Genomic DNA, 27,122 nt, shown 5'->3' on the forward strand with positions numbered 1-27,122 from the left:
TGTAAATTATCAATATCATTCTTCCCTCTTTTTATTTACCCCCATGTAAACATGTTGTGTTTTTTTCTTCACCAAAAAAATTCCTCCTTGGCACATGAATTGTTATGATTTGGATACAGTGTGTCCCCAGAAAAGCTCATGTGATGTGTTAGGTAATGCAGGAATGTTTGGAGGTGAAGTGATTAGATTATGAGAGCTGTAACCTCATCAGTGGATTAATCCATTTGAATTAATAATTTGAATGGACTACTGTGTGGTAACCTTAGGCAAGTGGGGCATGGCTGGAGGAGGTAGGTCACTGGGGATGTGCCCCTGTAGATTATGTCTTGTTCCTGGTTCCTTTCTCTCCCCCACGCTGCCCCTTCTCTTCTTCCTGGCTGAGAATAAGCTGACATAAGCTGAGAAACTTTCCTTCACCATCCTCTTCCATCATCAGGCCCAGAGCAATGGAATTAACCAACCATGCACTGAACCTCTGAAGCCATGAGCCCAAAATAAACTTTTCCTTCTTTAAGTTGTTCTTGTCAGATATTTTAGTCACAGTAATGAGACATCACACAAGCTCATTCAGTGACTGCATCGTTTCTCTCCTTCACTTGTAGCACAACTCTGAAAATGTTGACATAGACTCCATTTCCAACGAACCTCATACCATTCTCTCCAGAGCCTTCTCCAGTCAGGCTTTACCCCCGATGAGATTACCATTTTCAAGTTGCCCAGTGACCTTTAGGAGCAGTATATACACACAATAGTTTGGATTTTGAGTGTCCCCCAAAGGTTCTGTGGTGCTATCGGGACATAGTGAAACCTGTAAGAGGTGCGCCTAGTGGAAGGAGGTTAGGTTATTGGGGGTGTGCCTTTAAAGAGGGTCCTGGGACACTGAACCTTTCCGGTCTCTCTTTGCTTCCTGGCTTCCATGAGGGCGAACATCTTCCTCTGTTACATACTCCTACCATGATGTTCTTCCTTGCTGCAGGCCCAGAGGCAACAAGGGCCACATGGCCATGGACTGAAACCTCTGAAACTATGAGCCAAAACAAAACCATCTGTCTATTAAGTTGACTCTCTCAGGTATTTTGCCACCGTGATGATAGTTTGAGACTCACTTCTCAATCCTCTTTCTTGACCCATCTAAACCCCTTGGCACAATCAATCAGCCCCTCTTCCTTACACAATTATCAGAAATTGGCTTCTGGGTCAGGCATGGTGGTGGCACATGCCTGTAATCCCAGCGGCTCAGGAGGCTAAGGCAGGAGAACTGCGAGTTCAAAGCCAGCCTCAGCAATGGTAAGGCGCTAAGCAACTCAGTGAGACCCTGACTCTAAACAAAATACAAAATAGGGCTGGGGATGTGGCTCAGTGGTTGAATGCCTCTGAGTTCAATCCCTGGTAATGCTCTCCCCACCCCCTAAAAAAAGCAATTGGCTTCTGGGAGGCTGCACACCCCTAGTTGTTTTTCTACATCCCTGGTTGCTCCTTTCAAGTCCACTGGGTTGTTCCTCCTCACTCCAAAACTGCCTGTGGTCTGCTTCAGGGCTGGCCATTGGTCCTCTTCTCTTCACTAGGTGATCTCATCTAGTCTCCTTGCTACCAATGAGCTGATGTCTCTCAGTTTTACATTTCCAGGCACGAAAAGCAAAACTGTTGCTTTCGTTCCAAATTTTCTGGTCAACTGTCTTGTTGAACAAGTATCTTCAACCTCATGTGTCCGGCATGGAACTCCTGCTCTTTCTCCCTAAACTCACTTCTCACATAACTTCTCATTGAGTTGCTGTTATAGACTGAATGATGTGTTCCTTCAACACACAGAGATGCATATGTTGAAGTCCTAACCTCCCCCAAGTGACCTTATTTAGAGATAAGGCCTTTAAAGAGATGATTAAGTTAAAAAAGAAGTCATCATAGTGGAGACTTGATCTGATAAAAGTGGTACTGGTATCCTTTATAAAGTAGGAAGAGACCTCAGAGCTCTCTCTTATCACATGAGGATACAAGAGGATCATTCTCTGCACATCAGAAAGAGAAAGCTCACCAGAAATAGACCCTGCTGGCTGGCACCTTGATGTTGGACTTCCCAGCATCCAGAACAGTGCAAAATAAACTTTTGTTGTTTAAATCATGGAGTCAATGGTCTTTTGTTATGGCAGTTCAAGCTAATACAGTCCACCCAACATCTAGCATCATCTTTGACTCCGTTTTCTTTCACATCTTACATTCAATCTCAGCAAATCCTGTTGACTCTGTCTTCAAAATACACCCAGATTTTATCTATTACTTATCACCAACATGATTCAAGCTGCTGTGATCTTTCTTAGCTTGTTGAAATAACCTTCAGGCTGCTCTCCCTGCTTTGGATTATACCACTCCCAACACCAGTTTATTCTCAAAACAGCAGCCAGAGCAGTGTTTTTTCATGCTAAAACAGATTGTGTGTCATTTCTGTGCTAGAACAATTTGAACTGGCTTCCCATTTTGCTCAGAGAAAAGTCATCGTCCTTATGAAATGCACTTCAGGGTCCTGTACACCCTGTCTATGCTGCCCTGTCCCCACATTACCACCTGTCGTCACCACCTTGACGGCTCTGTCTTCCCGTGTTCTATTCTTATCACGTTGGCCTTCCCATAGTTCCTTGTATAGATTTGCACATGCCCGTGTTCCTCCCAGTTTCAGGTCTTGGCTCAAATGTCATGCTCTCAGCGATGCCTTCGTGACTACCCTATTTGGAATTGCAACCTCCCCACTCACCACCACACATAACCTCTTTCCCTGCTTTGTTTTCTTCCACAGCTCTGTTATCATTGAACATTGTGCAATTGTGTATAGTTTTCTTGAATGTTTGTTAACTATCTTCTGTCACTGGAATATGAAAACAGGCTGGGGGTGTAGCTCAGTGGTAGAGTGCTTGCCTAGAAAGTGGGAGACTCTGGGTTGCACCTCCAGCACTGAAAAAAAAAAAAGAAAGAAAGAAAAAAGAAAAGAAAGCAAGCATAGGTTCTGTACAGTATTCCCAGGCTGAAAAAAGCATCTGCCACAGAGTGGTGCCCTATAAGTATTTGTTGAATGAATGACTCTTTCTTTACATTTTTGAGAAAACATGATCTTTTTTACTAAAGTGTTCTTTGATATTGGTTGGCATAACTCTCTTTAAGTGAATACTTTTGCTCTTAAAAGAATAATCTCTCTTTTAAGAAGCCCCACAGCTCACTAAATCCAGACAGCTTAAATCATAGGGTCACCCTGAACTGCATAGTCCTCATTGTAGGAAAAAAAAATCTATCAAGAAAAAAACATTTTGAATTCTGCATTTATAAACCTCAAGGAAAAAGTAACATTATAATAGTATTTTTAAAAAGTAAAGGTTGGCATAGTAAAGGATGCTTTTAAAGACAAATTAGGCTGGGCGTGGTGGTGCACACCTGTAATCCCAGCAGCTTAGGAGGCTGAGGCAGGAAGATGGTGATTTCAAAGCCAGCCTCAGCAAAGGCGAGGCACCAAGCAATTCAGTGAGACCCTGTCTCTAAATAAAATACAAAATAGGGCTGGGGATGTGGCTCAGTGGTTGAGTACTCCTGAGTTCAATTCTCAGTATCCAAAAAATAAAAAAGACAAATTAATTGAGATACTTGAGTCCTTTTGGAAAACAAAAACTCAACCTTTACCTTCCACTTGGTGACTGAAAAGGCTTCCAAAGGAGCCTGAGAAGTATCTATTCTTCTGCTGTTGGAATAGCCCTTGAAGAAACAATGTATGGGGGCTGGGGTTGTGGCTCACAGGTAGAGTGCTTGTCTAGCATGTGCTAGGCCCTCAGCACCACATAAAAATAAATAAATAAAATAAAGGTATTGTGTCCAACTATAACTAAAAAATAAATATTTAAAAAATTATCCAAAAAAAGAAAGAAAGAAAGAACATATGGGTTTCTAACAGTCTCAGTAGTCTCCCATGGATTCACCTGTAGAAAAAGGAAAATTATAGCTGCAGGTATGATGTCTTCCCAGTGCCCCTCTTGGGTGTGCGGCGAGCACTTTCCCTGGATACCTGCAGCAAGCAATGTCCTTTCAGGGCTTCTTCCTCTGTTCAGGAACTTCACCCTGAGCCCCAGGAGGATGCCTGACAGCTCACAGGCTGCAGCCAAAAATTGTTATTAGAACACTGTGTCCTAACGTCTCCTGCAGAGACTTCTGACATTTTTGCTTTAGAATCCCCTCTCCAGGAAAAGCCTTCTACAAAACAAATCTAAAATGATCTAAGGTCATAAAAAGTATTCTTAAAAAAAAAAAAAAAGTATTCTAACAAAGAGGGGGGTGACTACCCAACTGTCCACAAGAGGCACCTTGACCAGGCAAGCTGAACTGAGTCTGCCCTGAACCTGCTTGCTTCCACATAGGAATTATTCCTGGTTTCTTCATCCTGTGAGGCCAAAAAATAAGTGCCGGTTGTGACAAATCTACACTACCCCCATACCCCTATTTGGTGGAGAACTCGTTATGGAGAGCCTGGTCACTGAACTTGGCTCCTGCCAGCCCTTGACTACAAGGTCTGATTCTGAGTGATTTCAGTTTACCCTTCAGAAGTGCTTCTCTTGATAACTATACCTTGCCTTAGAACTTTCTGAGACAGGTTGGTAAATAGCTAATTATTTAAACTTTAAATAGCAGGAAAGGATTAAGAAAAACGTATAATCAATGCTTATATGGCACCTTCAAATACAATCCCTTATATGCTAAAAGCCAGTGTTGCTCTCTGTCCTTTGCCACTGAACTCTGGGGGTCAGAAATGATTTGTAAATGTCTTTTAGTATGTACCTAATCTTGTTGCATACAACCTGGTTAAAATATCAAACAGCTCAGAAGGCCTCTGTGAAACAAAACAGGACCTTGTTCCATCTCTCTCTACCTCTCTCTGCCTCTCCTTTCCCTCGAAGGGTACGTTCAACTTTACATAGTCATAGTTAACATTCATGTTTCTCAGTGCTCTATCTATAGATTCATTCCAAACTTTCAAAACAATCTTGTGTAAATGTCAGAGCCTGTTAAGATCTTTTGGTTCTAACTCTCTAGGGCTGTGTCCATGTGAGATCACAAAACTCTGGCATGGCCCATCCAGTTATCTTCCAATCATCCCCTTTGGGGTGGCAGGAGTCTATGCAGGCAGTGGCAGATCCCATCATGTCAAGACTCTTCACTCTGCACGTACCTATATATCTGGAGACTGGGCTTGCGAGGCACCACACAAGAGTTGAGCAATTACCTGGGAGGTAATTACTGTCTGAATCTTGCTCAATGCCTTGCTTTAAAAATCAGTTCACCCATGTTCAGGCCTCCAGAAGGCCCGTTAGAGACTTCAGGCTTTAGGACAAGAGAGTTGGCAGAGATGGAAACGTAGGATTCAGTTTAGTAGTTAGTGCCTATTGACATCACCCTGTACAAACTGCACAAAAATAAAAACTGTAGATAGAAAAAGTACTTGAAAAAAGTTACAGAAATCCTTTACAGCAAATTATTATTGTGATTACTGAGGACCCACATTCAGGTCATAGCACAGTACACACCAATAAGGTAAGGATTATATAGCTTTTAGTTTTAGACTGGACTCAAATGCACCAAGGTTTGATTCTTGGCTTTGTGCCTTATGAGCAATTGATTCTTTTCAACTTAACCTCTATGCATCTGTTTCCTAAGACATAAAGGATACCTATTTTATAGATCTTGTGGGATAATGAACCTAACATGCCCAGCATGCTCTGTCAAATGGTACAGATCAAATAGATGGCTGTCCCTTCTTGGCTCCTTCCCTCTTTTCTGACCCTATTCCTAAAGGATTTTCATGCTCTGCACTCTAGCTGATCCTATTTCCGGCAAGGCTGGTCTAACAGCTGCAGACTGACCTTGTCTTCAAGTGTGTTTTTTTTTTTTTTCCAACTACAGTTTCTGGAAAAAAAATTCCAGCTGTCTCCCCAATCCTGTTTCTGCTGGCTGGATTTTTATTTATTTATTTATTTATTTATTTTTTTATTTATTTTTGGTGGTGGTGTTGGAGATTGAACTCAGGGTCTTGTGCTGGCATACTATCTATCTATCTATTTATTTATTTACAGTGCTAGGGATTGAACCCAGTGGTCCTTAACCATTGACATCCCCAGTCCTTTTTGTTTTTTATTTTGAGACAGGATCTTGCTAAGTTGTTTAGGGCCTAGCTGAGTTGCTGAGGCTGATCTTGAACTTGCAGTCCTCCTGCCTCAGCCTTCCAAGTCGCTCAGATTATAGGCATGTGCTACTGTGCCCAACTGCTGGCTAGAATTTTTAAGTTTTGAAATATTGTACCTTTTCAAGGTAGAATAAAAGTAATATTTTCCTTTTTTTATTTCTTTATGTGCATTACTACAAGCCTTTAGAGATATGGTCAGTCTTCATCATTGTAAGTCTAGAGAGTTGGGGAGAGACTAAAATGATAAAAATTCTAGTGTTTTGTGATTATTGAATGAATTAAGATCCCCAAATCTGTGAGTCCTTGTGTCCTGGTTTCACACAATGAGGCACAATACGCATATGTACCTCATTATACTGTTAGTGTTATTTTCCTTGGCCAAATTTTGAAAAGGTACCATAGTGAGAAAACCTTCATACAATCCCTCCAGTTTCCATTGAGTGTGCATAGAAATGTTATGAGAGGCAATGTGCTATTTTATCCATTAAAATTTTGTGTGTGCACATTTCCATTTAAAGCCTACTGACAATAATTATAAAAGAAATAAAAGAACATGATTGATAGGCATAAACATTGATGGAAAGTACACTGGGATATACCATTATCACCAAGCAACCCGTGCATCAGAATTAATGAGCAATGCAATTGAATTCCATGGCTACATTTTATAAAATCACTGAAATACTCCTTGGAAACTTTCAAGGCATCGTCAATCTTCTTCAGGCTTGTCTTAGTTACAAAAATGAAATAAAAGATAACAGCCAGTTGCTCCAAGTTTGAACATTCAAGCACTGGATTATCCTGACCTTCTGGGTAAGTTTTCTTTTATGGCAACAGCTATAAGCCTCTTTTCTCCCTCTCAATGAACTTTTTATTTAGATGAAATTTAGATTTCATCTAAATAACAAAATTATTATGGTGACAAACAGAAAGTTCCATATAATTCATACCCAATTTCCTCTAATATTCCATCTTATTTCAGGATGGGATACTTGTCAGAAATGATGAACCAATATTGACATATTATTATCAACTAAAGTCCATACTCAGATTTCCTCTTATTTGTTTGTTTGTGGTGAGAGGAATTGAACCCAGGGCTTCATGCATGCTAAGCATGTTCTCAGCCACTGAGCTACACCTCCAGCTCCTGAGTCTTTTATTTTTGAACTAGAGTCCTTTTTCTATCCCAGAATCCCATCAGGATACCACCACATATCGCCTCATGTCTCTTTAGACTCCTCTCGGCTGTGACAGTTGTTCAGACTTTCCTTTTTTTTTTTTTTAATGATCTGAAAGGTTTCTACAGCCAGGTGTCTGTAGAATGCCCTTCTACTGTGATTTGTGTGTTTTTCTCATGATTAAGCTAGGGTTATGGATTTTCGGAGGAAGGTCAGTGCTGTTCTCATCACATCACATCAAGTGTACAAACTATCCACAGGCATTATCACTGCTGATGTTGACTTTGACCCTTTGGCTTTGGAAGGTGTTTATCAGGTAAAGGTACTTTCCCCACTTCCTCTTCATCCTCCTTTTAAAATGTTTATCAGAAGAAAACATCTCTTCTCACTAAACTCTTTCAGAGCACTGGCTTTCTATCAATGAGTGTTTATTATGTTGAAGTTGTCTTATGAATTAAGAACATTGTCTCTGAAAATAATGCTTCCTAAATCCTGATATCATGTCTACTAGCATCTCCTGAATGGTTTGAGGGGAGAGAGTGGTCATATATTGGTTAGAAATGCAGTGAGAAAAAAATTTCTCAACAGAAATATTCAGCATGCTTAGGAGCCATTTTTATGGATATTTAAAATTATATTTATTATTTTAATTTTCTTCCTATGCTCCAAATTAATTTTCCTGTTTTTTTTTTTTTTGGTACCCAGGATTGAACTCAGGGGCACTCAACCACTGAGCCATATCCAGAAACCTATTTAATATTTTATTTAGAAACAGGGTCTCACTGAGTTGCCTGGCACCTCGCTTTTGCTGAGGCTGGCTTTAACTCGCAATCCTCCTGCCTCAGCCTCCAGAGCCACTGGGATTACAAGCGTGTGCTACTGCATCCAGCAGTTTTCCCATTTTTAAAAGAAACAATTCTCTGAAGTAATCAAAATAAGTCACTTAAATAGCCATCTGTATTCTTCTATATTCAGATATATATATATGATAAGTCTTCAGTAGCTAGAGATAAATTTAATATAGAAGAATATATATATTTGTATTTGTATATGGTGTTTGGAAGATGTCTATACACTTTACCTTTATAAGAACATCATAAATGTAAAACAGAATACATATATATCTATATCTATATCTATATCTATATCTATATCTATATCTATATCTATATCTATATCTATATATTGCAGTGTACCTTCTAGGCAAATGCTCTATTACTGAGCCATCCCCATATTTTGTTTTTTATTTATTGAATACTAGATTATCTGGTGTGGATCAGCATTTTTAGACTTTGCAGGTCAACAGATTAGTAAGAGTGGGGCGATATCAGATGGAAGAAATCAATGGCCAATGGACAGGTTGTTGGGAAGTGTCCCAGGACTGCAACCTGCATCCACCACTTTTAATTGTGGTATCAGCTGAAAGTGGTTTATGACAGGATATTGGATGGATGAAGGAAAGGTTTGAGGATGGAAGAAGCAGACTCTATGCTAAGATTCCAGCCCCTAAGGCCACAATCAAGCAGTGGGTGCCAGGGGTGCATCAGCATGCCATCTGCTGAACTGGCAGAACTGCTGGTGCAGAAGCACCCTGACTCAACCACAGTGCACCCCCACAAGTTGGAACCCTCACGCCCCGCCTTTCCTCCTACTGAACTCATTTCTAAATCCAAGTCTTGCATGTTCATCTAATTAGCAGAATCTAACTCTCATGCAGAACCTTAGCTACTTGGGAGCTTGTGAAATGTCCTTTCCTATTCTAGCTTCAGAAAGGGAGGCACATTAGAATAGGGCTGAAATATAAAGAAAATGAGCAAACCGCCACTGTCTGGCATGCCACACAGACTCAACAATATTGCTCCTCCAATGGATAGGGCAACAAGAAAACAATACTTCCTAGGACCAGAGAGAGGAGAGAAATGAGGTTCTAGACTCAAGCCCAGATGATACCTCTTGATAAATTAACTGGTTGGAGCTGGTAGATGAATTGAGTTGTCATCAAGGTCTGAGTCCCAATCACAAAGGGAAAGGCACTTAATGAGGACTGTCTGTGACACCATGCAGTGGGTATCTAAACCAAATGAAGGGTGGACAATAAATTTTCATTTTCATGTTCCTGATAATTAATTTATAATGGCTTCCCTGGAACACTAAATGAAAAAACTTTCTAGGTTCACTGGAGGAGAAAGATTTATTAGTAATATCCACCATAGGCACAAGTCAGGCTGACTTGAATATTTATCACCTTTTTCATGATAGCCTCCGGACACCAGTAACAGGAATAGAGTTTTCCTCAAGTTCCTTGTCTGTGTTGAAGAATAAAGAGAATGGGGTGGTCCAATGAACTGGGAGATAGAGGTACTTAGAGATGACTCAGAGTCGAGAGAGAAAGAGGGCAACACGAGGTCACTCCTGAAGGGAGAAAAGTGGTGGTGTTTGGGAGATGCCTGTACACTTTACCTTTACAAGAACACCATAAATGTAACACAGAAAGCCAACAAGTCAAGGCACTTTCTTTTTGGCAATGGGACAACTGAACTATTTATTTATTTAAACACACACAAAAAGGGGGGAGTGGTAATTGACTTAAATAATGGAAATATCCAGTCTGACTTGATTCATAGTCTCAAATGACTTGAGCAAACGATGAATCTCTGTTGGCTTCATTTGTAAACTCCAGATGGCAGCAAGATGGCTGCCAGCAGCGCTAGTGCTACATGCTCCTGAGCAGTTTTAGACTCTGATTCAATGAGCACAGAATTACACATACACCAGTGTTACTTTTCAGTCCAATTAAGTCTCAAAATATGAGTTACATATTTCTTTAAACATTTGCCAGAATGACTAAAACTAAAGTGGCCTGTATGTGATTCTGTAGAAGTTGGTTCTAAATCATTGATTGTTAAGGACATTTTATAACTGAATTTTCAAATTGTTGTAGAATTCTTCTAAATGTTCTCCAAAGTTGCTCAAACACTCCACAATCAACCTTATTTTTACTTTAGATTCTTTTTTCCTCACTTTTCTTTATTTCTTTTGTCTTCCAATCCTTTATCAAATGATCTCAATTTAAAAGATAAATATAAAATGCCACTTTTGAAATCTCATGATTGCTGGGCATAGTGGTGCATGCCTGTAATCCCAGAGGCTCTGGAGGCTGAGGCAGGAGGATTGAGAGTTCAAAGTCAGACTCACCAATTTAGTGAGGCCCTCCCTAAAGCAATTTAGCAAGACCTCATCTTTAAATAAAATATAAAAAAGGGCTGGGAATGTGGCTCAGTTGTTAGGTGCCTCTGGGTTCCCTCCCAAGTACACACACAAAAAATCATTATTTCAAAATATACAGCATCTTTTAAAAATAGGGGCTAGGATAAAAATAATAAAACTTTAGAAGTATATAAAGAAAAACATGGAGCCTCATTTTAATACTCCTTACCAGAAGAGAGAGAGAGAGAGAGAGAGAGAGGGAGAGTATATGTGTGTGTGTGTGTGTGTGTGTGTGTGTGTGTGTGTGTGTGTGTGTGTGTAAATCTTGTCTGTGATGGACAAAGTTTTATATTCCTTAACTTGGATATTCAGAATTTACATTTTTTCACTCAAAGAAACATGTCCTCAATCTGCTATATTAACCCAGTGACAGACAACTTTTTAAAAATTAGGTTTACATTCATCTTTTTCTCCTCATATAAATATACACAAACATATAAATATATCTAATCTAAATTTTAAATTATTTTATTTAAATCTTTTTAATGAAAAGATAAATTATTCAATTGGAGCCTTATTATTACAACTACTGTTACCAGTTATGCCAATACTCTTCATGCATATGGCTGCCATCACTCATGTCCCTAAATAAACATATGTCAGCTGAGCTACTGAAAAGGTCTTATCATATTTCTTCATGACATTGTTATTGCTACCTACCTCTTAATAAAGTGTTTATTACTTAAACACTTTAAATGATTTAAATTAGATGAAAAATTATCTCTAGAATTACATTTTAAAGAAGACTCTGGTGTGTGGCTGACGATGTAATAAGTCTTACTAAATGCATTGTCTGGGACAAGCCCCAAAGCATCTGAGAGGCCATTAGGAATAATTATCCCGAGTGGTATCACTCATAGCCTGGAGTCATCTTGTCTGTTTTCTGTAAAAAATGCTGAGCACATTTTCAAAGTCCTGAAAATGGAAAACAGCACAGAGCTCAAGTTTTCAAAAGAGGCTCTCTAGATCACAGTGCTACTGAGCCCAGGTCTTCACCATGCTGCCCGCATCCCTCTATGGGCAGTTCACAGGCAGCCCTGCTTCTGGAGCACAGGACATCAGCACTCCATGAGCAGCCCCTGAGGCTGGGAATGTAACTCAGTGGTAGAGCGCTTTCCTGGCACATGTCAAGCCTTGAGTTGCATCCCGAGCCCTGGAAAGAAAGAAAAAGAGCAGAACATTTTGAAAATTTAAAGACTAATTACTTTGTCATAGAAATGGATCTGTTATTTAAATATTGGTTTCCATTCAACATATTTTGTTAAGAGAAGGATCCTCTTTTCACCACAATGTTTAATTTGCAGCCAATCCCCCTAGGTGAAGTGAACTGTCATCTTTGGCCTGGGTAACTCTTTTACTTCACTGCCTGCTGGGTGAAACCGTGGGGGAACTTAGCTCTTTTTCTTGACAACTAACTATCTAGAGTCAGCCGGTCAGTTCTCATGAAGAACAAAGTGACAAACAGATGTCAGAAGCCTCGGGAATGGAATCATCTCTCTTCTCTCTCTGTTCATTTTTAATATTTGGTGTGAAAGAAAAACAAAATAGGACATGGGTATATAAACAAGAGGGAGGATCTGGAAAAATGGGAAGAAATGCAGATTTTTAATCTGAAAGTTTCAATAATCTAGGTCTCAACCTCTCTCTCTCCCTCTGTCACTCTTTCTCAACAGATATTCCAACAGTCAGGGTCCCACTTTCTCCTTGAAATCTTATAAGAAGCCAAGATTCTTGTGGGATATACTTTTCCTAATGAGCTAAGTTAGTTTTTATTGCTGTTGTTTGCTTTCAACCATAAAGATTTACCAGCTGTTATTTGGATCTTAAATGTAATGCAAAGACCCATATGCTAAAAGTCTGGTCACCAGCTCGAGATGGAACTCTCAGGAGGTGGGACCTGGTGGGAAAAAGTTAAGTCACTCGGGGCATACCTTCAAGGGAATATTGGGACCCAAACCTCTTTTTTTTTTCCCTCTTACTTTGTTTCCCAGTCACCATGAGGTCAGCAGCTTTTTACCACCACATATTCCTCACCATGATGTTCTGCTTCACAACAGGCTCCAAAGCAAGAGAGTCAACCAGCCATGGTTTGAATGAAACCTCTGAAACGGTGAGCCAAAGTAAATCTTTTCTTCTTTTAAGTTGATTTCTCAGTTGATTTCTGACCCACCAACAGAACGCTGACTAACACGCTAGTTTTTTTTCCTGTTGGCAGTAGATAATGCATATATTTCAGCTGAATTCAGGATTTCTATATTAGTGTCTTACCACTTTTACAAATGGGGAAATTTAGTCAAAAGGATGTGCCTCTCATTGCTATACTGGTGAGGTGATTAGAGCTGAGCTTTAGATGCAGGAAACGTGCCTGCTTGGAGAGAAATTAGAGGCCTCCTAGAGACCTGTGGAGGCTTTTACATTACCCAGGCTTAAGATGACAGCAGGGAACCAGGGGGATAGGGAATGTGCTTTTGATGAGACACATTGAAAATGGGAATTGTGCCAGGCACAGTGGCACATGCCTGTAATCCCAGTGGCTTATGAGGCAGAGCAGGAGGATCATGAGTTCAAAGCCAGCCTCAGCAGAAGCAAGGTCCTAAGCCACTCAGTGAAGCTCTGTCTCTAAATAAAATACAAATTAGGGCTGGAGATGTGGCTCAGTGGTTGAATGCCCCTGAGTTCAATCCTGGGTACCCACCCCACTCTCCAAAAAAAAAAAAAAAGAAAATGGGAAATGGGAATTGGCAGCTGAGAGGGCAGGGGATGAGGGGGAAGTACAAGTCAAATGTGAGGTTAAGGCCTCGGTGACCAGTGCACCTGCCACAGCACTATGCCCCAGTACCGCGGCACTTTAATCAGATTCCATCTCCTTGGCCAGGATATCACATCCGTTAGTGACAGGGCTGGGATTAGAGCAGGCTCTCACAGATAAGTCAAGCCCTCATCCTGGGCTTAAGTGCATCCTTGACAACTTCCCTCAGCATTCCAAATGCCCTGTATTATCTTCCATCTTTAAAAGACTCTCCTTCCAGCTTCAGCCCTCCCCTTCACAAACAAATGGAGGCTACTGCCACCATTTCCCCCTTCTGTATAGGATTTCCACACCAGCCACGTCACAGCCACTGTCCCAAATTGGATGGACTCTTCTCCACTCTCCTCTTAAATGTCCTTCTCTTAAATGTCCATCGGCAGAGGTGTTCCCTCCTTGTTCACCCCTCCTTCCCTTCAGCCTCCCTCCCTCTGTTTCCATGGAGACAGCCTTCTACCTCTTGGCTGCTCCTCCTGGTCTGTGTGTTGGCAGCTTCCTCCAAGGCTGACTTCTCTTCTCCTAGCTCCCTCATTCCCAGGTCTACTTCATCATTTTCAGATGCTATTGGCATAATGTCAAGAGTCAAATATATGCTCCCAGGTCCCTTCTTGAACTCGAGGCTCACACAACTGCCTCCTGGACTTGCATGTCTCCTGCACATTCCGTCGTAACAGGTCCCACATTCTGCTCCTTATCTCTCCTCCCCAACCTGCCCTCTGTGTCATCCTATTGTTCTCATGGTGTCATGGTAGGAGTTGTTCTGAACATTTTCCTCTCCCTCTTTTCCAGTTCATTAACCAGTCCTACTGGTCCCACTTCCCAAATCCATGTCACACCCGTCTGCTTGCTGTACTACAGTTCCCCAGCCACAGCCAAAATTTGAGTCCAAGAAATCATCTCTCGCCTGCAGTATCCCATTAGCATGCTAACTGGGCTGCCATTTGGCCTCTCCCCTCCACTCCACCCCATCTACTCTATAAGTGGTTTTCAAAACTATTCAAGAGTAAATCTAATCATGAAAATCTCCTCAAAACAACAGATTCCCCTCGTGTAAAATGCAATCCCAAACCCTTTACCAATTACCAAGGCCCTAATGTCTTGTCTTCCTACATATGCAGTGTCCTCTTGAGCCACTCTCTGTCTGTTAATCATACTAGAGCCACTGCAGTCTCCTCCTGGTTCCTCAACTTACCATGCCCTCCCCACCTCAGGGTCTTTGCACATCCCGTTCCCCCATGCCTAGGACTCTCTTTCCCCACATTCTTTGCCTGGCCAGCTGTTTCACATCCTTCAGGTCTCAGTTTAAATGTCAGAAATTTGTCCCTACCCACTCTCATCCAATCCCCAGACAGGCTTTACTTTATTGAGATAGCCTTTATCACGTGTTGTAATCATATTCATTTATGTGATTGTTTAATATCTGTTTTCCTCATCACTCTGTAGGCTTTGCTTATTTATTCATTTGGAAAAAAAATTATTTCCTATTAGAAGTTAATTAATTAACAAATGGAGCCAATGTGATCAGAGAGGTGGTTGGGAACAGAGGCCACAGAAGGCCCTGGAGATGAGGATAGAGCCTGTTTACCTTGGACACCGATGGCTGGTGGTCCCCTCTCTGGGAGCCATTAAGAGGGCTTAATTGTTAGTCATCATTGTCATCACCACCATCTACCTCAGGTCCCTTCATGGTAAAATGAAGATAGTAGATCTACTTCATTCCTTGGTTGCATATTCCTAAGACACATGAGCCATAACACTGCTTTTGATATATCTTCAAATGAGGTGTCCCTGGTACTAAAACTGTAGCAGGATTCAATGGCAGGACAAGTAGAGGGGCAAAGCTGGCCTTGAATATTCCTGAACATTGGAATTACCCTTGCTGCTCTAGGTTACTCAGAACTTAGACAACCACCACATGGGCCAAGTCAGGAAAATGGTAACATTTGCTCTTTGCTTTCTTTATGCACATGCAACCAAAAAATAGCCACAGTTAGTTGAATTCAAATCTGCTTCATGCCACACACATGGCCACAAATAGGCCAGCAGAATTGCTCCATTATTCAGCTTATTCCTGATCAAGAATTATGAAAAGTGGGGTTGCCACAACTTTGTGCCTACAATGCATGTATTCAAAAGAGGGCATGTTGCAAATCTATTAAACTTGGAAAGTTTGCTCAAAGAATGTGTTCAGGCCAGGCGAGGTGGCGCAGGCCTGTAATCCCAGCTGCTCGATGCAGTAGTGGGGAAGTCCTTTGTGTCTCAAAGAGAGAAAGCAACATTTGTGACCATAGCCATAATTATGCATTATTTTCTATAGACAAGCAGTCTGAGTCTCAGAAGGAGACACCATTGTTTTATTTATTTTATTTTCCTTTTTTCAGTGCTGGGGATGGAACCCAGGACCTGGAGCATGCTAGACCAAGACTTTATCACTGAGCCACACCCCGGGCCCCTCCCTGAGAGAGGACACTGAAGAGCAAAATAGTTCAGCCTTAGCCCTCATCCCCCTCCCACACCACAGCACAGGGGTAAGCAGGGTGTGCTGGTCAAGAACTGGTTACAAACTCTCTGGGGAAAAACCGTTTTTGTATATGTGGTTTATTATAAACCTTACTGAAAAGAAGGGTATGTAGCACACAATTTACTATTAATAGTGAAATATACAAATTTTTTCAATATTTACCATTTTTACTATAAATTCCAAATCACTAATTCTTGCAGAAGCCTTTCATTGATTTCTGTCAAACCACTGTGTTGATAGGTTACAACTGATAAATAGGTGTGGGACCATCAAAAGTGCTACTTTTCCTTTAAAAGCCAGATGAAAGTGAAACAATGGAGACACATGCCAGAACTTCAGTCATTCATTCAACGACTTGAGCAACCTATTTGCTGAAATGGATAATGGCTTTTGAAAACTGGAAAAAAAAATTTTTGATATTGACATTGCTTTTTATTCCTATCACTTTCTTTTCTTTTTTTTTAAGAGAGAGAGAGAGAGAGAGAGAGAGAGAGAGAGAGAGAGAGAGAGAGAGAGAGAGAGAGAGAATTTTCTTTTAATATTTATTTTTCAGTTTTCGGTGTTCACAACATCTTTATTTTATTTTTATGTGGTGCTGAGGATCGAACCCAGAGCCCCACGCATGCCAGGCGAGCACGTTAATGCTTGAGCACATTAATGCTTGAGCACATCCCCAGCCCTCCTATCACTTTCTTAAACATCGACAATAAATCAAATAAAACTCTGATTTGCAGTATTGGCCAATTTTCATGGTATAAATGCTGCCACCACTATGATGATTTCAACCTATAAAGTGTACTCACATACTATTACATATATTTCCATAATATGGATATAAGAAAATATAACAACATCAAAGCATAGAAAATAGAATAATTAGGAAGTGATGAGTTTTTTTTTATTGGTTATTCAAAACATTACAAAGATTGCAGAATCACATTGGTTACACATCCACATTTTTACATAATGCCATAATAGTAACCATTGTATTCTGCTACCTTTCCTATCCTCTACTATCCCCCCTCCCTTCCCCTCCCATCTTCTCTCTCTACCCCATCTACTGTAATTCATGTCTCTCCTTATTTTTTCCCATTACCCTCACAACCTCTTATATGTAATTTTGTATAACAATGAGGGTCTCCTTCCATTTCCATGCAATTTCCCTTTTCTCTCCCTTTCCCTTCCACCTCATGACTCTGTTTAATGTTAATCTTTTCTTCCTGCTCTTCCTCCCTGCTCTGTTCTTAGTTGCTCTCATTATATCAAAGAAGACATTTGGCATTTGTTTTTTAGGGATTGGCTAGCTTCAGGAAGTGATGAGTTTTGATTATTACCTTTGTTTTAAATATAATTCATATAATTAAAAATTTTAAATTTGTGGTAAAATACATATAACATAAAATATAACACAAGTAATTTTTAAGTTTACAGTTCAGTGGGGTTAAGTACATTCCCATTGTTGTGCAAGTAATCTCCAGAACTTTTCAGCTTGCAAAACTAAAACTCTACAGCCATTAACAACTTCTGGTTTTCCTTTCTTTCATCCCCTTGCTATTCCCATTTTACTTCTGTTTCTGTAGTTGACTACTGGAAGTGGTTTTCTTTGATTCCTAGTTTGTTGAGTGTTGTTATTATGAAATGATGTTGGATTTTTTCCCCAAGTGTTTTTTAGGCATCAATGGAATTTATCATAAGTTCTTTTCCCTTCATTTGGCTTATAAGTGCATGAGCGTATGTAAAAATATGTATATGGATTTTCATATGTTGAACCATACTTGCATTCCAGGAAAATATCCCACCTGGCTATTTTGTACAATTCTTTAAATGTGCTGTTGAATTCGGTTTGCTGGAGTTTTGTTAAGGATTTTTGTATAAATAGTCATCAGGCGTATTGGCAGTAGTATTTTCGTAATGTCTTTGGCTTTCATAACAAGAGTTTTGGTTGCCTCATCAAATGAGTTTGGAAGTCATCTCTCCTCTTTTATTTATTTTTTGGATTTAACTAAAATTTTCCTAAATCAACTTTTCACATGATCTGTGTGCTTTTCAATCAATTGACAAATTCCTTCAAACTTAACAATGGTCTTTCCTGAACCAGTATGAATGGACTTCAGCACAACTCTGGAAGTGATCATGCCTGAATTATTTGTCTGTTTTGACCAGGAGCCTGAATGGAAAAAGGAAAAGCATCTACTTTTTTTCAGGGAGAACTCTCTGATATTGGCTGGGAAGAAATATTTTTCCTAATGAGCCCAACAAAGACATACATAGGAATGTTTATTGCAATTATCCTTATAAATGCCCCCTGACTTATAATGATATTTGACTTATGACTTTTTGACCCTAGGATGGTGCAAAAGAGATACTCATTCAGTAGAAACCATACTTCAAGTTTTAAAATTTGATCTTTTTCCTTGTTAGCAATATGCAGTACAGTTCTCTCTCATGGTGCTGGACAGCAGCAATGATCTGCAGCTCCCAGGCAAGGGTAAACAACTGATACATGGACAGTGTTGCCAAGCTATGGTGGTCAGTAGGTTATGTATATTGGAAGCATTTTTGACTAAGGATATGTTCATCTTATCATGGGCTTATCAGGGTGTAACTCCATTATAAGTGAAAGGACATCAGTACATTCATAATAGTTTAATATGAAAGCAACACAAATCTCCATGTGGAAAATAGATTTTGATCTATTTACATAATGAAATAATAACTCAGCCATGAAAATGGATGAACTTCAGCTGCATGCAGCAACATGGATGATTCTCATACACATAATGATTGAGTGAAAAAAGTGAAATATACACCAAAAGTAACATACCACTTAATTCCATTTACATGAAGTTCAAGTATAAATAAAAGCAATCTGTGGTGCTGGAGTCAATAGTGGTTACCTTTGGGGAGCTGTTGTTTGGGCTGGGGCATGAGAGAATCTTCTGGTGTAATGTAAAAGTTACATTTCTCCACTTGGCTGGTGGTTACATGAATGTGTACAGAGGCAAAACTCATTTGTTGTACATTTAAGTTTTGTGAACTGAAAATATGTGCTTCACTGAAAGCACATTATACTTCAACGAAAAAGCTAACAAAGAAGATAATGCTAAGTGAAGTTAGCCAATCCCAAAAAACAAATGCCGAATGTTTTCTCTGATATAAGGAAGCTGATTCACAGTGGGGTAGGGAGGGGGAGCATAGGAGGAATAGATGAATTCTAGATAGGGCAGAGGGATAGGAAGTGAAGGGAAGGGGCATGGGGCTAGAAATGATGGTGGAATGTGATGGACATCATTATCCAAAGTACATGTATGAAGACATGAATTGGTGTGAATATACTTTGTATACTACCAGAGATACGAAAAATTGTGCTCTATATATGTAATAAGGATTGTAATGCATTCTGCTGTCATATATAAATAAAAAATAACTAAACTGATAAAAAATAAATGGTTCTTTAAGAACTATATATTCTTAATAAAAAAGCTAACAAAATGCCTTTATATTCTTTTTAAATCATACTTATGAATTTCAAAAACTACAGGCATGTTTCAAGGAGCTAAAAACCAGAATATTAAACAAAAAACCTTCTATACATCCAACTTCTCTTCTTTTTTCCAGTGTTCAAAATTTTGTATGTTTTTTCCATTCATGCTTTTTTTTTAAAGATACAAGCTATTTTTTAATGAATTTAACCTTTATTTTATTTATTTGTTTTTATGTGGTGCTGAGGATCGAACCCTGTGCCTCACCCATGCTAGGCAAGTGTTTACCACTGAGCTACAAGCCCAGCCCTCCATTCATTCTTGATGTCATGAAATCTGAAACAAACTTAATTCCATCTCATTGGATCTTCGGAAAAAGGGCCAAAGTCCAGCTCCTCACTATCTCCTTTGGTGTGTCATGGTCATCTCTTCCTGGGATTTTTCTGTTATGGACTGAATTGTATCCTTCCAAAATTCAACTGTTATGCCCCTAATCCATAGTGATTGTTTGGAAATGGGGGTCTGTAAGGAGGCCTTTAAAGGTTATAAGGATGGAGCCACAATCCAGTAGGACTGTTGTCCTTATAGAAAGAGGAAGAGACACAAAGAGTGAGAACACACAGAGGAAAGGCCACATGAGGACACAGAAAGAAGGTGGCCCTCTACATGCCAAGGAGAATGGCCTTGGGGAGACAAAACTTGCTAAGACCTTGATATTGGACTTTCAGTCTTCAGAACTCAAAGGAAATACATTTCTGTTGTTTAAGTTACCAGTCTTGGTATCTTATTGTGGCACCTGAGCAGACTTATATACCTCCTGACAGCTCTTCCCATTTTTGCCCTTTCTCCCAATAGTCTATTCACAGCACAGAAGCTGAGCAAGCCCATTAAAACCTAATTAGGAAACGTCTCTCTTCTGCTTAAAACACGATTGGCTTCTCATTCAGCGCAGCAATAGCCCACACCCTAGTGTTGGCTACAAGACCCAAGTCATTTGGCTCCTGATCTTTCTCTGAACTTTTCTCTTATAATCTTCCCTTCCTTGCGTCTCCAACTACCAGCATCTTTGCTGTTTCTCAAACATTCCAAGCATGTTCCTGTCTTTGGACCCCTGGGATTGTCTTTTTTGATGGAACACTTCCTCCAAGTATCACTGTGGCTAGTTCTACATCCCACCTTCTCCTCAGTGTCTCATATCAGCCAGACAACATGCAAGCAACATGCTTCAACAGTCTTTTTTTAAAAAGTTTTTTAAAAATTTTTTTGTGCTGTGATTGAACCCTGTCCCTTATACATATACTGACCATTGATCCACATCTCTAGTCTCCAATATTCCTTTGACCAAAATTAATTTCTTTTCATGATTCTTTTTTTTTTCTAAATTTTTAGATGGACACAATATCTTTATTTTATTTATTTATGTGGTGCTGAGGATCAAAACCAGTGCCCTACACGTGGAAGGCAAGTGTTTTACCACTGAGCCATAACTCCAGCCCCCTTCATGATTCTTTTTTTAATCAGTGCATATTAATTGTACAGAATAGAAGGTTTCGTTGTGTCACATTCATACATGAATATTACATATTTGGATCATTTCTACTCTTCATTACTCATCTGTCACCTCCTTTTCCCTTTGCCCCTGATCTCCTCCTCTCTCTTCACTAGTAATTTCCCTTTTACATTCATGTCATTTTTTTTTTTCACCCTGCTAGATTCTAGAGACGAGAGAAAGCATGCAATCTTTGTCTGAGTCTGGCTTGATAATTTCTGGTTCTATCCATTTATCTACAAATAACATGATTTCATTCCTTTTAGTTTTTTTTTTTTTTTGGGGGGGGGTACTGTGGATTAAACCAGGATGCCACTGAGTTACATCTCTAGACGTTTCTCTCTCTCTTTTTTTCCCCTATTTTTATTTTGAGACAGGGTCTCTCTACATTGCTGACTCTGGTCTCAAACATATGATCCTCTTGCCTCAATCTTCTGGTCACTGGGATTATAAGCACGCACTACCATGTCCCTGGCTCATTCTTCTTTATGGGTGTCTCTTCATGATTCTTATCGCCTTAAGATATTCCTCAACTTTGTTTCTTTATTATTACTTGAATTATTTCCTTTCTTTCTTTCTTTCTTTCTTTCTTTTTTTCTCTGGGGGTGGGGGTGAGGTTGCTGGGGATTAAACCCAGAGCCTTGCACATGCTAGGTAAGTGCTTCACCACTGAGTTCCATCCCTAGCCCTATTATCTGAATTTTTATTGAATGGATAGTGAATGAATGAAATCTCTTCATATTCTACCTGTAAGTATCTTGCCATAGTTTGATTCATGGTTTGATTCCAAAGGACATACAAGTGTAAGAAGTCTGTTTGTGAAAGTATTAGTAGTAAAGTTCTGGACTCTTCTCAGAAGCTTAGGCTCCCTGAGGTTCCATGGGGCTTTATAAGTCTGTAGGGCTTTTAGGACCTGGGAAGTAGCAAAGGATAGTAGATGGTGACAACTGGGCCCTTGCTATTGCCTTGCTAATGTTTAAATCAGACAAACACAAGCCAAATGACTACTGTACTCCTATCCTTCAATAGGGATTAAATATATGCGAATTGCTTATCATTAACAAAAAGTTGGTGCTGTGCATTGGGGTGCCAGCTGCCATTGGCTGTGATTAAAATGGAGTGTTATGGCATTATAATTCTGTTAAATGTAAAACCATCTTGCAGTGAGTGGGAACAAATGAAGAATGAATCTCATTAAATTCAAGTACTTACTCTGACTGTTCCATCAAACTCCCTCAAATGCCACTTACAGTGCATCTGGGGGACTCGGGTGGCAACGCACCTCCTTCTATGTGTCACGGAAAGGCAGCTGTGCAGAGTGAACAAAGCCTCTACTCCATCACGTTCTGGGGGCTGATGGACAATGCTGAGGATGCCCAGATGACACAGCTGTACTGCTGTGCAGTGGGCATTTAGTGACATCTAAGGGGACAAAGAAGCCTCTTAAATACATTAGTATCTTGATAAGATGGATGATGCGATGATTGGGGAGTGGATCTGACTTCTCAGCAAAACGGAATGAGGAGGAAGCGTGTGTGGGGTCCTTTCTGGAGCAGCTGGGGAGTTCTCTCAGGAGGCTACAAACACTGGAGAACAACTGAGAACACAAAAGGACAGCAGCTGAAATGGGAACCTCTTGGGGGTCACCGTCCCACATAGCCACAACCTGGCAGGCCCAGAAAGGCAGGGCTCCCTGAGTAGAGCTGCCAGGTGACAGCTGCAGCCTCAGCCCCAGAAGACCCCCTACAGAGCTGTTTTTTCCCAGGTCCGGAAGCTGGAGTGTGGCCGGCAGCCCCGATTCAGCTGTTTGGGTAGAGCTGAGCATTTGGCATCACATCTGGTGTCAGTGATTTGGTTACTGTTTTACATATTTCATGTCACGTTGGGTATTAAGGGATGAAGCCAGTCGCCCACAGAAGCAGGGAGTGTGGGGGAGGGAGCACACTTCTGAGCTGGTCATGGGGTCACAAGGTTAATATGCTTCTACGGCGCCTGTAAAAACTCTTGCTAATTGAGGCAAGGTTCAAGTCCAGGAATGTAGGAAAGCTTCCTTCCTCCAAGAGTTGCTGTACTATTGTGGACATTTCATTTCACCTACTCCTTCTGAGGGTGCCTTTCCAGGGAGGCCACCATATACCAGACAGTTTTCCCCAGAAGTGGCTCTCTGTTAGAACCTCAAGGTTTTCATATCAGTCACCCATAATTAAGCTCCATAATTAGCTCCATGGAAAGATAAAATCCCTGAACTTGAGTCAGAGAATTTTGATCAATGCTGGAGAACATACACTTAGATGAAAGTCAATAAATATAGGATATGGTGGGTTTTTTTCTTTCTTTTTTTTTTTTTTTTGTAGTTGTAGATGGACAGCATGGCTTTATTTTATTTATTTATTTTTATGTGGTGCTGAAGATGGAACCCAGTGCCTCACACATGCAAGGCAAGCACTCTGCCCCTGAGCTATATAGCCCCAGCCCTAAGATATGGTGGTGTCATTTCCAGACTACGAATGGGCAAGGGAGCTGTCAGACAAGGACTATCAGGTCTCTAAGCAGTGGGTCTTACGCAGAGAGTGTGGGATTTGGAGTCAGACCTGGGTCTGAGCCTACACAGGCTCTGCCTCTTAAAAGCTGTGTGATTATGAACAAGCTAAGTGTCCTTGCCTGTCCATGGGGACAGCAAAGGCCCTCGGGTGGTTGTGGTGAGGTCAGAGTTTTGTTTTTTTTTTTTAAAGCTAGGGGAAGGTGCTCTGAGAGATGCACAATACAAATGCAGACATCCATCTTGTCCTGCAGGAAGGACCTCAAGACTCTCCCTGGCAAAGGCCCATGTTGACGTGTCCCTGTTCTCAACCCCACTGCTCCCCAACACAGATGTTTCTCTCCCATCTCATCTCTTTCCTGCTTCCACACCCTGCCTCATGTTCCTCCATCACCCTTTTCTGACCACCTTCCAGATCCTTCTCTGCTTATGCTTTTACCAAATACTGTTCTACCGGAAGCAGCCTCGCTGATCTCCCTCTCAGAATCATTGTACACACAAGTTCATATTCAGGAGTGGCATGCACCCTTGTCTACCTGCCCCTGAGTGGATCCCAAAGTCCCCAAGGGTAGAAGCCATGCTGTATTTGTTGTACCTTGGTATTCAAATGGGAGGCTCAACAAATATCTGATCACAAGACTGAAATACCATTGTAATTATGTAATCGATGTACAATGTTTTTCTGTCATTCTTATCCAAGGTGGTATTAAATTTACTTCCTTTGTTAAAAGTGGTGGGAGGGTCATTGCCTTGCGAAAAATGGCTGGCTGGGTGCAGGCTGTCTTCAGGGGTGGGGGGTGGGGATGGGGATGTAACAGCTCCTTCCCATGGCTCTGCCAGCCCTGGTCAGAGCTGTTTGGATCTGGGCGTTTGCAGAGCTGATCAAAGGTTGGGAGGGAGGACAGCAAAAGCCAGAGAGCTCTTTTGTTTTCCAGAAACAAGAGACTTATTGTGACTTTTCTTCTAATTCTAAAATATTTATTAAGCGTCCACAATGAGCCAATTACTATTTATAGGATATCTAATAAGATAGTGCTTGATCTCAAGTCTGTTTAAGTATGATAATCACAGTTTTTTAGAGAGTAAAAAAATTTTTTCTCCTAAGTTATTCAGACTGAGCCCCAGCTCTGCTGCAGAGTCCAGCTGAGCACAACTCAAAGGGTGCCTTTGGCAAAGCAAGACCCAACAATACTGGTCATCACCATCTCTGATCTGGCTGTCAGACAGCCTCCTGTCTTGGGGTTAGTGACAACTAGGTCCTGAACAAACCCTTTTCCTCTAAGACCCCTTGGTGGGTTAGATTCTAAATGGTGCAGGGTTTAACCACTAGGATGAATCATACTCCCCAAAAAGGGCAAAAAAATAGTCAAATATCAAGAATCTCATATAGTTTGCCTAATAGATGCAGATTAAAAGAACTAGATATACTTATTTTACTCAAGGGAGCTTAGAAGTAATTGAGAGTCCAGAATCAGGAGTTAGATGAGCCTGAGTTCCAATTCTCATGCTGCCACTCCTTGTCTATCAAACAAAAGTTGTGTGAGGATTAACATTCATGACAGAGAAAGACAGTTGCAATGACTGATGGGGGACATTTATTCTTTATAGGTCTTGGTGGTGTGCTGGAGCAGAGATTATGCTGTGTGTCTTCCTTAGTTTGGAAAACATGCTGAATGTTTTCAAAATGTGCCCTGCACTGTCCTTAGTACTGTCTTGTACCACAGGATGACTTTTTGACTAATAATGGACTGCATATGTGACAGTGGTCCTGTGGGATTATCATGGAGCTGAAAAATTCCTTCCATCTAGCCGCATTGAAGCCATAATAATGTCACAGTGAAGCACATTCTCACATTTGTGGCAATGGTGGTGTAAACAAATCTCCTGTCCTGCCCATCCTGGAGAAGTATATAGCACATTCAATTATATATAGACATAATATTTTATAATGACAATAAGTGACTGTTATTGCCTTATGTATCCACTATACTATACTTGATCATTATTTTAAAGTGTGCTTTCTTGGCTTAATAAAAATAAAACTTTACTGTAAAACAGCATGTTGTGTGACATGGACTTCATGTAACCTGGTATGCACTGTGTTTCTCCACTGCAGCAAGAGGCCACACCAAGACCATCTAGGTTTGTGCAAGGATGCTGTAGAATGTTCACACAGCAAAGTATTTGCCTAATGATATATTCTCAATCTTTAAATAATGCATGATTGTCACTGACATTTATCAGTGTGTGTATAGATGAGGAAATGGAAACACAGAGGAGCAAGGTAACTTGTCCAAGACACATAGATGGAAAGGGATGGTGCTGGGATTTGAATTGTGTACATCTGGGCTTGGGATTGAGTTCAGTGGTAGAGTGCTTACCTAGCACGTACAAGGCCCTGGGTTCAATCCCCAAGGGGAAAAACGTTGAGGATGTTTGCTTCCACAATCCATACACATATCTTCCCTGCACCTTGCTTCTCTTTGACACCAAGAATCTACTGGGATAAGAACTGGACTTTAAAGGACTGTTACGAGAGATAAAGAAACCTTTGGACTAACCCTACCTTTAAGACCCTTTAGGATTAAATTTAAACATTCAGAATATGAAAGATCCCCAACATTAACTCAGAGCTCACCATACAAACATAACACCTTGCCAGAGCTATTTGCAAATCACTAAGAGAGAATTCCATATTAACATACGATGGTGGAACTAAGGTAAAGAGAAAGACTCTCTTTTCTAGAATAGTCAAAGAGTTTCTTGGTAATCTAGTCCCAGGTTTTCAGGTCAGGGCTCAGTTGATTAGGTCTTTGACATATTTCTGAGCAAATGGTGTGTGGGCTTATGTCAGGCAACCACGTGGAATGAGTCAGAAGCACTTGAAACAATCCAAGCTGTTACTGAAATCAAGAAATTCAACATTCAGAAACACCAACACTGTGCCATCAGAGGCAATCTTTAGACATATCTGACATGGAACTAATAAACTCAGATGCTCATTACTTAAAAGTCATTCTGTCCTTGTTTTCTTTCTTATATTACAGTATCCAAACTCAGAATATGTCAATCTGCTCTGTAAGTAGATTTTGACTCATAGTTGTAGGGTACGAAGAAAACAAGGCCAAGCTTAAAAAATCTCAGATTGGGCTGGGGCTGCAGCTCAGTGGCAGAGCGCTTGCCTAGCATGTGCAAGGCACTGGGCTCCATCCTTAGCACCACATAAAAATAAACAAATAAAATAAAGGCATGCTATCCATCTACAACTACAAAAAAAAAATCCACTAACTCATAGAGTAATAATAAAACATTATTTTAAAAAACTCTGAGATTTAAGTGAAAATCAAAAAATCCTACTTGTCTTCATTTGTGTACAATTTGTCAAAATGCATTTCACTGCCATGTGTAACTAATTAGAACAAATTTAAAAAGAAATAGAAGAGAGACCAGTAGAATAGAAGAATAGGACCAAGGGGAGGGAGGAAAGTGAAAGGGGAGGTATTGGGGAATAAAATTGATCAAATTATACTGTGCATATATGAATATTATAACAAATCCCACTGTTATGTATA

General features: G+C 40.4%; 1 pseudogene; it reads left to right on the forward strand.

Annotated features, from left to right (window-relative positions):
* Positions 1–7,579: 7,579 nt before the first annotated feature.
* LOC144367610 (mitochondrial calcium uniporter regulator 1-like) overlaps positions 7,580–27,122 on the forward strand; it is a 44,814-nt pseudogene continuing 25,271 nt past the window's right edge.

This window comes from Ictidomys tridecemlineatus, chromosome 10 (genome assembly GCF_052094955.1).
Source record: "Ictidomys tridecemlineatus isolate mIctTri1 chromosome 10, mIctTri1.hap1, whole genome shotgun sequence".
NCBI lineage: Eukaryota > Metazoa > Chordata > Mammalia > Rodentia > Sciuridae > Ictidomys > Ictidomys tridecemlineatus.